We start from the raw sequence: 10,900 nt of genomic DNA, 5'->3' as shown, positions 1-10,900 counted from the left end.
AAATTTCAGACAAAAAAGTTTGAAACCTAAACAAAATTTTAAAGTGCTTAAAAATTTCAAAATTTGTTCCCATTCTTAAGATTTTCAGAAAGTGTTCGCACTTTAACATTTTGTTCAGGTTTCAAAATTTGTTCCCATTTTTACAAAAAAAAAGGTTTATGTTTAAAAAAATTGAGTTCTGAAAATTTGTTCGCACTTTAACATTTTGCTCAGGTTTCAAAATGTGTTCCCATTTTTTCAGAAAAAGTTTATGTTTAAAAAAATCGAGTTCTGAAAATTCGTTCCCACTTTAAAATTTTGTTCAGGTTTCAAAATTTGTGCCCATTTTTTCACAAAAATGTTTATGTTTCACATATGTTCGTGTTTGGAAAAATTGTTCGCACATTAATACTTGTTCTGGTTTCAAAATATGTTCGTGTTCTGAAAAAAATGTACTTTTTTAAAAAGTGTTCACACTTGAAAAACTGTTTGCAGATTTCCAAAATGGTCCAGGTTTTCAAAACTTCTTTGTGTTTCTTCAAAACATGTTCTGAAAAATGTCAAAATGTTTGATTTTTTTGCTTTTAAGAACATTAATATTTTAAAATTAATTAAAATTTTCAAAAATATTCTAAAAAATGTCAAAAATGTTTTCAAATCTCGAGGCTGCAGTATATGATTAAATATTGTCGCGCTTCTCATTTGTCAGCAACAATCGTTAGTTAGAGAGGCTCACAGCAGTGGGTCAGCGGCGCTAGGTTGCAAGTTTGATTCTGTGTGAGTATCACATTTGTTATTTTTAAATGTCCTGTTACGAAAAATAAAATATGTTTTGCATCCTGGCGTAGATCGACCTGTTGTATCAACAATCCCTTTGAGAACGTGTTCAAGGTTTAAAATAGACCGGGATCAAAGAGTTTGATTTGTTGACTTAAGTGATTGAAAGTTCAGTATTCGGTTTACGTTTACCAGTTCAAGGTTTGTTTGGGACTTTTTTTCCGTGGACAAGATTTCCTAGCAACAACAAACAATCAACACACATATTCCCTGCTCCTTTTCTCTGATGTGACGTGGACACACACTCAACCGATGAACACACTTCCCCTCTCAATGATGTCAAAAAAATACCTTGTCTCTCAAACACAGTAGTATGAGTAGTACTCATGATTTTATCGGTCACTCGTACTAAGTTTCAGGAGTTAAAAATTAACATTTTTTTCAAAATTCGTCAAAACATACTCAAAATGGATCTTACTTGAAAGCCCTCATCACGAAAAGCAGGAATATGAAAACAAAACTTAATTTGAACTTTTTATTCAAAACATATAAAAGTTTAAAATTGAAAAACAAAAGAAAAAACATGCACGAGGGACTCGGCCCTCGCACCTACGTGTCCCAAATCCTCTCACATTTTCTTTTCAGCAAGCTAACATATGCAAAAATAAATAAATGCAATTGTATAAAAGTTCCCTTTTCTTGCAAATAACTATATAGAAGTTGCACCGGAATCACGTTCCTACTGTTATAAGTTAGCAATTTTGATTATTCACAACCAAGGTGAACACTACAACCCAAGCAATAATACAACATATTTACGGCTCAGCCACTTCTCGAAATAGGCCCGCACCCCACTTTATATATGAAGCATAAATCACAATACACTTTGCATCATGTCCTCAAGAACTTTGTCGACACTCATGTTTGCAACTACCATCAACTTTCATGTACCCTCAAATTCCAGACATATGGTTTAACAACAAAGGTGATTAGCTTGATAATACAAGATCACTATAACTATATATGTCATTATTAATATTTTTGGAAATCTATGGAACATTGGAACTTGCCGATCAACAATCACAACAGTGCTAGGTAAGTTGGTGGATTAGCGCAAATGAATATCTCTCTGTTATGTTCATCTTTGAACACCCCAAATGCCCCTGCCTCATTATTTTGGCTTTCGAATTTAAAACTTTTATAATTTTTAACCAAATTTTTAATTAAGTTTCATTTTCAGATTCATATTGCTTGTGACAAGGGCTTGCAAATAAGATCCATTTTATATATGTTTTGACGATTTTCTGTAAAAAAATGTTAATTTTCAATCGTTGAAACTTAGTGCGAGCGAACAATAAAATCGCAAGTTTCAAAAACGCGAACATTGAAATCTTAATGTTAGTGTGAGCGAACAATAAAATCGTAACATTTCAGAAACTATGAATGTCATAACTGTAAGTTTTAGATACTTATAACTTTTTTGAGTTGAGACACTTAAAAATTCATGTGCCAAAATTTGGGGTCCATAAAATCGCCAGCGTGGTGATCCTAAAAAAAATCGGCAGCGTGGCTGTCTTGTGGTGTTAAAAAAAGCATGGCTATCTTGCTAAAAAAATCAATGTTTGTGGTGGACGTCCGACCGACCACCATACTGCCGGCGACGGGGTGCCGCCGTGCACGCGTCCAACATTATGCACATGTGAAGGTCGTAGACGCCGTCTCTGCTGCGTAGACGTCCGTCGTCTCTTCCGTCCATTACTCGCATTAAACAAGCCGCCGTACACGTCCTGACATACACCATGCAGCCAGCATCCCGAAGCGAAGGAACGACTCACGATTCCGTGAGTAGGCGAGCCCGTCCACGCCCATGAGTTTTCGGTATTATATGTCTGTTTACTAAAGCCTTGAGAGGCAATGGCAGACTGGCACTAAATAGCCTTATTTACATTCAGTACATCGCCGAATACATGCACAAGTAAACCAAAGTCGCAATCATGCGAAGGTATAAACGAGACCAACACATTCCAATAGAGCTACAAACCTGGTGTGCAATCATTGCATCATGAGGATCAGAGGTAGTAGTTGCTTACAAAATATGCTTGTGAAGAAGATCGTCTAGACTAAACCCAGCGTCTTGTGAGATTGCAGAAACCTCTTGTGAGGCTTTGCATACAGACATTGTTGTGAGTTTTACGAGTTTGTATTCCGTTTTCTGCTTTGGAATTGCATCGGGCATCTTGGTGAGTAACTTCAGTGAGTTTGTTTTGCATAGACTTATACAAATAACAAATGTTTGCTTCCATTAAGCATCTTGTGTAGAGTTAATTCTACACTTTGAAGGGAGTTTTTTGCTTTTCGGGAAACTAATTTTGACCAGTTCCTGTATAATCAATGAAAGTGGCATATATTTCTTTGGATTGTTGATAAGCTATTATTTTTATTTTTGCAATATGTATCTGATGAAATAACAAGTAAACTAACTATAACTATTTTGTAAAACGGTTGCAATGCACGGGCTATAGTTCATGGTTTGAACAACAACCCGTAGAAACGCACGGACATATTTACTAGTTATGTATATGTGTCTCCACGTTACACAACACAAAGCACAAAGCCCCCATGTACATGTCTCTCTCTATCCTCCACACACATAGATACAAAGAATATGTTATCATTGCCTCAGTCTCTAGACATATCACACACGCACATTCTCTCTCTCTCTCTCTCTCTCTCTCTCTCTCTCTCTCTCTCTCTCTCAAACACGCTCAACAAGGGTTTCCTCGTGAATAACTTACCGTCTATTCATCAACAGTCGTGGCAGTACGACGAACACGAGACGTGAAAAAGAATAAATCTACACGTGCTTAGACCACATAGTATGACTACTAGGACTAGAGCAAGCCAAAAAGTACGCCGTTGTCATCCCCTCCTTATTGACGACAGGAAAACCTCTGTTTTATACAGTCGAGAAGTCATTGTGCTAAAGTCTCACATGCTGAGGTGTTGAATAGAATGTAGATGCTAGTTTACGGAAACAAGTATCGATACTACGTTTGCATCTTCATACTTATATTTCTTCTCTTACTAGTAGAACGCCCGTGCGTTGCCACGGGCTTTTAATTTATTTTTTTAATTACACCTATTAATGCAATTCATATCAAATTTTGCATGTATAATTTTTTTTCTAATTGCGCATATAATGTATATGATATTTCAGATGTACAGAAAAGATAGCTTGCGACAATTGAAAAATAATTGAAATCCAATTCATCTGTAATGTAACTCGACGATGTGTACATAGAGAGCTATGATCTAAATAACTGTATGTTACAAACTAAGATCTATGTGATGCGCAAAACATATTCCCACACAGTCTAGAATATTGTCTTTAGCTTCACTTGCACGATACTTCAACAAGTATAAAAAATATATTTCTCGAAGATTTAATCGGGTTAACATGTACCAATAGATTTTCCATCTGTGGTTTACCTTTTTATCAATAATTCACTCAACATCTTCTTTCTCCATCAACTATCTCCACAACCCCCAGTCCATGTTTGCCGCGTCAATTGGTGACATATATGGCTCCCAATCTATCCTTCCATCTCCATCAACACAGACCTCGAATTTCAAGCATGTAATGGTGCACTCGTGCTATATTTCACACTAAAGCTCCATCTCTCTCTCTCTCTCATTATAATATGTTAGTGCTCCTCTCTCCTTACATCCACTCTTTCACACTATATATCTGTCTCTCGCTCTCCCACTCTACCACCTTACATCTCCCTCCCTCCCCTTCTCTCCCAACATCTCTCTCTCTCCCCCTCCCTCCCTTGCACAGAAACACACAGACACACCCACTCCCCCCTCTGTCTTTCCCTCACCCACAACTCAAAACTTAATTTTGGCTCAGCTTAATGTTGCTCAGTGTTAATATTCGACGGCTATAGTATATCCTAGAGGCTTAAATATTAAATGGAAATGTTAACTGGCTAATCCTGGCTCATTTACTCCACCACTATGAAGCACAGAAATTAATGGCCATACTCCGCGCAACAAACAAAAATGACCTCACATGTTATACTTTTTAATGCACTGCTATACTTGACATGCACTTCTTGCCTATATTATGATTTAAGGAAAAGTTAACTGGCAAGCGATCGCTAAAAAGGGGTGGCAATCGAACCCCTTTTGTGGCAGATTTAGTTTTGAGACGAGATCAAACAATGACAGTTTTAAAAACAGAACTTACCTTCTGTCACAATCGAACCCCTTTTTATGGCAGATTTAGTTTTGAGACGAGATCAAACGATGACAGTTTTAAAAACGGAAATTACCTTCTCTGACAGAAACCGCCCTGTCGCTCTGAAGAAACTGCCATCCCCTCTAACTAAAAAATGGCACTGAAATCATTCGCAAATTCCAAACCCTCCCAGTGACCGTTTGCCAGCTAAGGGGGTCCATAATTTATTCAGGAAACAAGTCAAATAGACCCAAAGATGAAAACAGAAGGATGAATAAAGATGAATAGGCATCAAGTACACTCTACTTATACAATTATACAACTGGATGTTATGTGTCTGGTGCAATGCTATCACGAATCAAGTAGTGGTTAGGCAAAACCACGAATCATGTAAGTGGATTTTGAGCTAACTTCTCCTAAGCGTCGCTTTCTCCTTGTTCTTTTTTGCTCCCTCTTGTGCTCTTCCTTCCTACTAAATAGTTAAATTTTAGTACAACAGTAGCAAGGCAAATTTTAGTAACAGGGTAATTTTAGCACAAGAAGTCTTAGGTATCTCTAAAAAAAAGTCAGTAGAAATCAAATTTCAGTGCAAGGGGATATTTTAATAGGTCCATAAACAATTCAGTACAAGCCAAAAATTTCAGTATCCCTAGAAATTAATAACAACCCTTTATTTGTCACCATTTATAAAACTGTTTAGAATTTAATAACAAACTATGCCTTCCAAGAACAAAGTATGCCTAGCTATGAACAAAATACATTTACTATTCTTTTTTAGCTTCCAAGAGGGAAAATGATAAATGTAATTCTGAGAATGTAAAGAATCCAGCTTGGCTATACAGCAGCAAAGGCTTGTGTCAAATGCCTCCAACACAAGGAACCCATGCTATGTATTCAAAACCCCGATCATTTAATTGTGTATTGTATCAAAGTGAATAGATAAAGACAATAGAGGGAAAACAACTCTATAATTTCTGTCGCAACAAACAAACAAATATATAATCTTACCATAAACCTCATGGAAAGCACCAATGAACAAGTTCTCCAGATGGCACTGTCCTTAAATGTCGCATACACAAATGAAACATGATTTTTTTTTACTAAGACACAGTTTTCCTGTTCATTCATTTAAAAAAATACTTACCCTCTAGAACGGATCGGAATTGGGAGTTGCGAAGAACTAATAACACATCCAGATAAAGGACCTAGTGGTGGATGAATACCAGTAGCAAGATTGATAAGTTGAAGAATTATTCTGTAGAGTGTAGCGATCTGGAGCTGGTTAGAGCACTCGCCACAGCGGCGCCCGAGATGGCGAGGTGGCGGACAAAGGGAGGAGCGCAACACCAGGTCTCAGCTGCCTCCATGGAGCCCAAGGAACTCCGCCCGCCACCATGTGGACCCCTCTCAACACACAAAGCATGTAATGGACACACTGAACTCCAAAGGTACCTCCGTATATACATTGTGAAATGAAATAGCATAGCCGCTAGCCTGTTACTGGTTACAATATGGGAAATAAGTAGTTGTGTTGATAGCAGATGTCCAAAAATAATGGCAGGATTGCCTTGCTCATGCACTTTTAGAGGAGCAGGATGGAGCGGTCGGCCACGGCAGGCCGGACGCAGTCCATGCACATGAATTTCATCGGCTCTGATGTTGTGCACGCCCTTGTTCTCCCCTCCTCCCGAGGTCCCACATGAGGCCCTGTCCTCGATGATGGGTGGTCGATGACGACGCACACGACCCATACGTTCTTCTTGTCATACACAACATCCACACTGCCATCTAGTCCTAGACCAAGCACGAATTGAATCAGCGAGCAACCCTCAACCATCTCTTGTATCTCCATTACTAATCTTCCTATATCATTGTAAAACATCAGCTTGCAATCTCTGTACAAATTAGTACAGTACAGGGTTGCATGCCGTTGCAACAGTTTTGTACAATAAAAATTTAAAAGTACCCATGTTTGATCTATTATTTCAGATAAAAGTGTGGTGAATTATTAATTGAGCGGTTTAATTGTCTGTAGCTTTGTGAATTGTTTTGATCTTTGCTTCTGTAGCTACTTCCTCCGTTCCTAAATATTTGTCTTTCTAGAGATTGCAACAAGTGGCTACATACGGAGCAAAATGAGTGAATCTACACTCTAAAATATGTCTATATACATTCGTATGTGGTAGTTCATTTGAAATCTCTAAAAAGACAAATATTTGGGAACGGAGGGAATAGAAAACATTGCATATACAAGCCAATAATGTTACTCAGATCATGGAGGGAGCCCAAGTGCCTATGGACCACAACATGATATGTATACTTAAAACATGGAGAAACATGCATTGCCAATTATATCGGCGCATTTGAAGATGATGGTAACTGGTTGTGCGCTTGTGCTTCCCTAAGCTTATGAACGGTGCACTTCCACCCCCTCTGTACAAAATATGTTTCTTAATTAAAAATATATTCCTAACTCTACTTGAAAAAGAATATACAGATCATGTATGTTATCCAAATATTTCTAAATATACAATATTTTTATTGAAGGACATCTTAATTAAAAAAGATGTTTCATACACTCGCTATGCATGATAGAAGTATGTACCTGTTTTGAGAAAAATTAATATACTATGCAAGTAAAAATGTATATGAAGAACTAAAAATTGGGGCATACTACTCAGAGGATTTATATCAAGATATGTAGTATTGTTTACTTTTGTCCTGGAAGGAGTTCGATTAAGTTTTTGATGTAAAGCAAAATTCATGGAAACTTTAGAAGAAATCATGCATAACATGGAATTATAGGACAAGAGCTCTGAGCTAGACACATGTTGATTGTACTATGTAGTTCGAGCTCCATCAATACAGACACGATTTCCTATCATTATAAGTAAATTTTCTATTAGTAATGTAATTTGGTAAGTAAAGTAAAGTATTGCCTGTATCCCAAAACTTATGACACGTCACTGTTACCTCCAAATATGATGCAGTTATTCAATATCCATTGTTTGATTAAAGATATAATCAGTTAGAGGCATCAAATCAAGTCTTCCTTTTTTGTGGGGAAAATCAAATCTTCCTTAAATAATTTAAACTGCACACCATAAGTACTGCTAGCCTCTAACCGCCACCACTTTGGGAAGAAACAAGGCCTGTTGGCTTTAGATTGCTTGCAAAATTGGATTAAAGCAATCACCTGCAAAAATACAGCACGCTAGCTTCAAATCGCTTGCCAAAACACGACAGTGTACTTGAGGACAGTACATATCATTGCAGACTAACAATAGGAGGGAAAATAAGCTACTTTATGCTGAATTGAAGTACTCAAATCAGAGCTAGTGCAGTATGCCACAAAGAAAATATTGTTTGTTGAGCCAAACCACATTAAAAAAGAAGAGGAAGCATTAGAAGATCAGAGTTAATAGTTCGTTTTCTGCAGCTTGCATAACTGAATTGAAGTAATTAGCGTTTGTTTATACTGGCTCACTTAATTTTTCTCAAACCATCAGAACCAACACAAAATCATAAATTGAGCATATAAAATTTTATTAACATGGTGTACGCTTAGCTGTCCATGGTGTACACTTCATTGCCATGGCATGCCCTGTGCATCTCCAATCCTCCCTATTATTTCCTCCTTCGAGGACAACTATAAGTAAAAGAGCCATGGCATTAATGATACAGACATTTAGGAATATAAATCTAGCTAAGTGCATATTAAAGAACTAAGAGATGTGCTTTTGCAGTCCAAGATACTAACCAGGCCTGGTGAACAATTTGCAAACACGTACAAATACCAGAACCACAACCTCCATAAATTATCCAAAGAATTAGACCAGAATGGATGAACGCTTGGATTTATAGCACCTGAAAATAGTAAAATCGACGAAAGCTTCATCAGTTAAAAGAATCAGGCCAAGGAAGCAAAGCCATGAAAAGGAGCATGGTCGGGCTGCCCGGAGAGTGGTGGTGAAGAACGTATCCCCCATGGACCATGCGTCGTCCTAGTATCTTATATTCCGATCAGGTCCTGTCGTCAACCTGTCCGCAAAAGACTGTAGCAAACTTCCTCATGCTTGGACAGATGCATTAGTATCTTATATTCCGATCAGCTCCTGTCGTCAACCTGTCCTCAAAGACTAGCAAATTTCCTCATGCTTGGACAGATGCATTAGTATTCAGGCTCATGTTCTTCTCTGAAGGCAGCTATAGAGAGGATACTCAAATAATTGGAAATTCGGAAAATAAAACTAATGGAATGAATCCAAGATCCACCTTCAAAAGAAGCAACACAACTACTGGAAATTCGTGCTAAAGGGAAAATTCTGCTGTTGTACGAACAATTGAATTGAATGACCAATGAACATACCCATAATCAAATAGAAGTGATGTATTCAGGAATTCCTTGCACATTCATTGGATCGACGCCGCTCCCAACTCGACTTGGATCCACGTAGGTATACGTTCTCATCGGGACTTGGGAAGTTGGGATCAGATCAAATAGATCAGTTTCGTCTACTGCATCCAGCGCAAGAATTTCTAGATTCTCTTCCTGTAGAACTTCATCTCAGATAAGATCAGTTGATTGACCATGGAAGTGGGGACTGGCGACCATGGCCGTCGTCGTCGACGAGGCGCACCTGACTTCGATGGCGGCGGACCTGGAGCTGAGGTCCACGAGGCGCTGGCGGCTTCGAACATGGCGACCCCATCTCCCGAGCAGGCGGCCATGGGTGCCATGGAGGTCATGGCACACGAGCTCCACGTCCGATCAGTGGCGATGGGTGATGGCGGCGGCATGCGAGAGGGGTGAATGGCGGCGACGGCATACGAGCGGATTGGCGGCGGCGGCATACGAGCGGATTGGCGGCGGCGGCGCCGACGTGACCTAGATCGATGGGAGCGTTGTTGCCTGATTATTTTTTGCTACGGGCGAGAGGGCTCTTCGCCTGGTTTTTTTTCGTTTCATGCGAGGGGTAGCCTCTTCGTGGGGTGGAGAGGGGGTGAGAGAGGACGAAAAAAAACAGCGAAAAAAAACGGTTGAAAGTGGTGAGACGAAAATAAACCGTACTATTTAACCAACTGAGACAGAGTAGAGATAAAAAACCGAGTTGTGATGATGGTACGCGTGCCATCTTGCAATATAGACCGTCCAATTTATATCTGACGGATGGAAATTAAACTAATACATACATGCACCCCTCTCCATATTTACAGACAAGGCCTTCCATCGTTCATCCTTATCTCCAACAACCTCATTGTTGAGCAATTAAGAAAGGAAGCCTCTCGAACTGGCCTGATGGCCACTGCCGGTGTCGTCAATCCCCATGCCTCCGCTCAGTCCGACCACCAATCACCACCACGCCCCACTCCTCTTCACCTTATCTCCTATTTCTTGAGATATCATTAGTTTTTACACATGGGATTACTCCCGCATGGGTCAATCACAACAAGTGTTTTATAAAAAAAATGCATCTTGATGTTCCGTGCAATGCACGAATCTTGCTAGTACTCCTACAGAAGACTAAGTTGATGATGATGGTGTGTCTGTCATCCGTCGTTTGTGACCATTAGATCTACATCTAACGACTGTGAGGTAAGTTGTTGTCTTTTTCACCAACATCCCACTTGTCTACCAATTTGCAGAAAAACCCATAATTAGTATCTTTAAACCAACCACATCCCTCCCTGACCTCACCAAAACAGCTCAAGGAATATATTCTAATTGAAACATAATATATCTCTAGTGATATATGTATATCAAAATTAGAGTGTTTTGTATCAAGTTTGTGAATAAGTATTATTCTAATTATGATTCGCTGCAACACACATGAACATTGCTAGTATTTCTAACCATGCATTTTTTTCTAGTATTCCATACTTTTGAGTTTTTCATTAAGA

The 10,900-nt window shown here is 38.8% G+C and overlaps 1 long non-coding RNA gene across 3 annotated transcripts; it reads right to left on the bottom strand.

The window, feature by feature from the left end:
* Window positions 1-5,270: 5,270 nt before the first annotated feature.
* Window positions 5,271-9,967, bottom strand: LOC119315128. 3 transcript variants are annotated; one of them, XR_005152589.1, is made up of 4 exons: window positions 9,640-9,967; window positions 8,760-9,551; window positions 7,973-8,648; window positions 5,271-7,877 (listed from the first exon to the last, which is right to left on the bottom strand). It is a non-coding gene; the product is annotated as an uncharacterized LOC119315128 (long non-coding RNA). The 3 variants fall into 3 exon arrangements; XR_005152588.1 differs by having other exon boundaries at window positions 5,271-8,648; window positions 8,760-9,559; XR_005152587.1 differs by having other exon boundaries at window positions 5,271-8,648.
* Between the last annotated feature and the right edge of the window lie 933 nt (window positions 9,968-10,900).

Source organism: Triticum dicoccoides, chromosome 6A (assembly GCF_002162155.2).
Source record: "Triticum dicoccoides isolate Atlit2015 ecotype Zavitan chromosome 6A, WEW_v2.0, whole genome shotgun sequence".
In the NCBI taxonomy this organism is placed as follows: domain Eukaryota; kingdom Viridiplantae; phylum Streptophyta; class Magnoliopsida; order Poales; family Poaceae; genus Triticum; species Triticum dicoccoides.
This window is presented reverse-complemented; position numbering and strand designations above follow the sequence as displayed.